The 4,673-nt window shown below is 41.7% G+C and overlaps 1 protein-coding gene and 1 pseudogene across 1 annotated transcript in view; one reads left to right on the plus strand and one right to left on the minus strand.

Moving 5' to 3' along the window:
- The window catches only part of SLC23A2 (solute carrier family 23 member 2), a 130,800-nt gene that overhangs the window by 103,354 nt on the left and 22,773 nt on the right, over nt 1–4,673 (minus strand). The gene's annotated exons all lie outside the window — the stretch shown is intronic.
- On the plus strand, nt 1,008–1,503 carry LOC110596619 (annotated as a pseudogene).

Consider the following 4,673-nt stretch of genomic DNA (forward strand, 5'->3'; position numbering starts at 1 on the left):
GGAGGGAGGGAGGGAGGGAGGGAGGGAGGGAGAAAGAAGGAAGAAGCCCACCTATGGCCAGACTTCATCCTTCCTAGTCCTGCCTCAGGCCAGGGTCTGCTAGGCACCTGGGCAGCAGGCACCCTCTACACCTTGAGATGTGCAAATCCCCGCCTCCATCTACCCCCCAAACCCAGACAGGGACCACAAGGCTCAGGTGGCAGCCAGTCAGGCAGCAGGGTCATCCACCAGTAGCAAGCATATCTTAGAGGATGGAGTCCGGGGAAAAAGGCAGAAGAGAAGCCAGGACAACCCCTGGAGAAAAACAGTTATGTGACTCCTCATACGTGGAAACCTTGAGGAGCTCGCTCGGCTGAGGGTACAAGAAGAAGATGCTACCTGAGCCGAGGCAAAGGCTTTGTGGACACTGGGGAGAAGATTAGGAGCCAACGGCTGCTCAGGACAAGGGAGCTGCCACCACAGGTGCCCAGAACACAGGTTCACGTGACACACCCAACCGCTCAGGCGAATGTGCCTAGGGAGGCCAAGAACTGAATTCTGGATATTCTGTGAAGAGTCTAACCTCATGGAGAATTTATTCCAGGAGCCAAAAGAAAATTTCCAAAAGCTGTTGGAATAAAGAAAGAATGTTTTAAAAATCGGTATTTAAAAATAAAAACAAGCCGGGCTCAGTGGCTCAGTCTGTAATCCTGTGCCTTTGGGAGGCTGAGGTGAGTGGACTGCCTGAGACCACAGGTTCGAGACCTGCCTGGGCAGCGAGACCTCATCTCTACAATCAATCAAAAAATTAGCTGGGCATGGTAGCGCATGCCTGTAATTCCGGCTACTTGGAAGGCTGAGGCGGAAGGATCGCCGGAGCCCAGCAGGTCGAGGCTGCGGTGGCCAGGAGTGGCCACTGCACTCCAGTCTGGGCGACAGAGTGAGACTCCAACTCAAAAAATAAATAAATAAAAATAAAGACAACAGGCTTTGCAGACGCCGCCGCCTTGAGCCCTTTCCCATCAGCCATGGTCAACCCCACCGTGTTCTTCGACATCACCATCAACGGCGAGCCCCTTGGGTCGCGTCTCCTTCGAGCTGTTTGTAGACAAAGTTCCAAAGACAACAGAAAACTATCATGCTCTGAGCACTGGAGAGAAAGGATTCGGTTATAAGGGTTTCTGCTTTCACAGAATTATTCCAAGGTTTATGTGCCAGGGTGGTGACTTCACACGCCATAATGGTACTGGCGGCAAGTCCATCTATGGGGAGAAAGTTGATGATGAGAACTTCATCTTGAAGCATACAGGTCCTGGCATCTTGTCCATGGCAAATGCTGGACCCAACACAAATGGTTCCCAGTTTTTCATCTGCCCTACTAAGGCTGAATGGTTGGATGGCAAGCATGCGGTTTTTGGCAAGGTGAAAGAGGTCATGAATGTTGTGCAAGCCGTGGAGGGTTTTGGGTCCAAGAATGGCAAGACCAGCAAGAAGATCTCCATTGCTGACTGTGGACAACTCTAATACATTTGACTTGTTTAAAAAAAAAAAAATTCAGACAACTATATGAAAAAAATGGACCAAGACCAAGAACAAGAAGATGGAGACAGTGGAACAGCAGAAGACTGAAACAGAGCTGGAAGGACTGAGAAACTCCGGGACAGGGAAAAGTACTGAAAGGCAAAAGCAGGTCCGAAATGAGGGCTGTGAAAGAAAAAGCAGAAAGCAAAGCCAAGACATGACTCATTCGTGCTTCTCAACCAGACTTAAACACAAAAGGAGCAATGAAGCCAGTTGTGCTGTATGATTCCATTTATATAAACGTTCAGAGGAGGCAAATCCACAGAGACAGAAAGTACATTAATGGTTGCCTGGGGCTGGGGAAGGAATGGGCGTTACTATTCATGGATTTGGGAATTCTGTGTGGAATGCAAAAAACACTCAAAAATTATACTGTAGTGATAGCCACACAGCTTTTTGAATACCTGTATACTAAAAACCACTGCAATTGTATACTATAAGATGGTAACTATCATGGTACATAAAATACACCTCAATAAAAGATTTTTTTAAAAAGGATAAATGGAACAGGCTTAAAGACATAATTTCAAAGACACAGAATAAAAAATAACCATTCTGAGATTAAGAAAAATATGATCAAAAAAATTACAAAAGCTCACCAGGTTCACATAAAATCACACAGGAGAAATCTATACTTAGACACAGGCTGACAAAATAATTTAACCACAAGGCTGGAAGAATTGTAGATACATCCAGGGAGAAGGAGAAAATGTTTGGTGTACTTAAATAGTAGCTTGAATTAAGATTAGTGTAATTTCTAGTATTATTAAATGCCAGAAAACAAGAAAACATGATCATGAACTGAGGAAAAGATTTTCCCAAAGAATTTTATACCCAGATAATATACCTTTCATGTGTGAAAGCCAAACAAGGCAGTTGCAAATATGTACAGGCTCAGAAAGAGAAGCGGGGGGGGGGGGAGAAGAAGCTTGAGGTTAAATTCCAACCAGGTAGCCTGGCTTAGTGCTTCAGCCTGTAATCCCATGCTTTGGGAGGCCGAGGTGAGTGAATTGCCTGAGCTCGCAGGTTCGAGACCCGCCTGGGCAACCTGGCGAGCCCTCATCTCTACAATAAATCAAAAAAATGAGCTGGACATGGTAGCGCGCGCCTGTAGTTCCAGCTACTTGGAAGGCTGAGCGGAAGGATCGCCGAAGCCCAGCAGGTCGAGGCTGCGGTGGCCGGGAGCGTGCCACTGCACTCCAGTCTGGGCAACAGAGTGAGACTCCAACTCAAAAAAAAAAAAAAAAATTCCAACCAGGTAGGAGGCAAAATTCAGAGAGGCTACTAGTACACAAGGTTACCACTCACATATGCCAAAACCATCGCTATTGGTACAAATCCAAATAATGAATGTAAACCTGGCTATAAAACTGAATGCCTATGCCAAATTGCTCTCTACACATATGCTATATAACGTAAAAAATGTAATCAAATAACAAAAAAAAAAAAGCAGACTGAACAAAATTAATATTAATAAAGATTGAAAACAGGGAGTAAGAAGAGGCAAAAATCCTTCTCCCAAACAGACAGGAATAAAAAAATACTATTAGGTCTCAACTATGACAACTAGAGAAATGTTTTCTTTTTTAACTGTTTCTCCATAAAGAAAACACTATTAGAATTTGAAACATGCCAGGCCTGGTAGTTCTTGTGTCTGTAATCACAATGCTTTGGAGTTCAAGGTGGGAGGATTCCTTGAGGTCAGGAGATCAAGACCAGCCTGGGCAACCTAGTGAGATCCCACCTCCACAAAATATTTTAAAACAAAAAAGAATTTGAAGTAGAATACAGACAAACCCTATAAATTAGTTAAGCTCATTTAATAAAAACTACTCTCAGACTGTATCAAAAATAAGTGGCAACCACCAAAGACAGAACTTAAAGAGAAAGAAAAATAAAGCACACTAATGCTGCCTTCTTATTTTTTAAATGTCACACGATAGAGTTTATGCCACAGAATGGGGAAAAGAGGATCATTTTACTTTGCTAAAGTATAAAATTCACAAGAGATGTATGATGTTATCTCCACACTTATTTTATTTTGTATTGGTTATAGGATCTGACCAATATCACAAGTAAGACTAATATAATAGGTATCACACTTTGCACCCCACAGAAAAGAGAGATTCATTTCCAGTGGCTAAAGAGAATTTGTGAAAACTGACTATCTACCATGCCACAAAGAAAATATATAATCTTTAAAAAAAGGAACAAATATTTCTCACTGCCTGACCACGATGCCAAAAAGAGATAAAAATAATAATCAAGAAAGTCTAACAACTTCAAAATTGTAAGTCTTTCTCCCAAATATAGCCATCGGGTCAAAGATGACATTGAAACTAAAAATATCTCTACAATCATACAAACAAAAATAAGCAACAAAATGCACAAAGGAGGTAAAAAGAGATTAAAGAGAAACATTAACTAGCAAATAAGTATCTACGATGACCACTTGTATATCTAATTCTGAATTGTACCACATCTTTAAAATAAAATTTTTTTTAAAGAATAAGAATTGGTATATTTGATAAATATACCAAAGAAGGCTCTGAAATAAGCCTCCAGAGGTCAAGGAGAACAAAGACCTTTCCCTCAAATGGACACCGGGTCCAGGTGCCTTTGTAGGCAACCATCTCCACAAAATCAATATTCATAGTATCAAGGTATACACTGTCCATGCTGCTCAGACAGCTGAAAAGCACTGGAAAAAGATGAGAAGCTTGTCAATCATTGTAGAAAACCAGCATAACCTGGATACCAAACACAAAGCACAAGGAAAAGAGAAAAGCTAGTATCAAAACTCACATCAACAGGTTAGAAAGAGAAAAGACCTAAGATCAATCAACAGAAACCAAAGAGGCATTTGATAAAACTCAACATCAATTTTTGAATAAAATTCTTAGCACATCAGATGTAGAAGACAAAAAGAAATCGCTATCTTATACCAAAAACCAATGATATCGTAACCTGAAAAGGCCTGAAGGGTTTTCCATTAAAGTCAGAAACAGAAGAGTCTGGTGATCTATCATAACAGAAGACTGTTCTGGAGGTTCCAACAACACAATAAGGAAAAGATCTTGAACATTCAATTAGCTGCTGTGGCCGTAAGCACG

The sequence above is a fragment of the Carlito syrichta genome, unplaced genomic scaffold, assembly GCF_000164805.1.
Source record: "Carlito syrichta isolate Samal-C Ts95f unplaced genomic scaffold, Tarsius_syrichta-2.0.1 Scaffold311675, whole genome shotgun sequence".
Taxonomy (NCBI): Eukaryota; Metazoa; Chordata; class Mammalia; order Primates; family Tarsiidae; genus Carlito; species Carlito syrichta.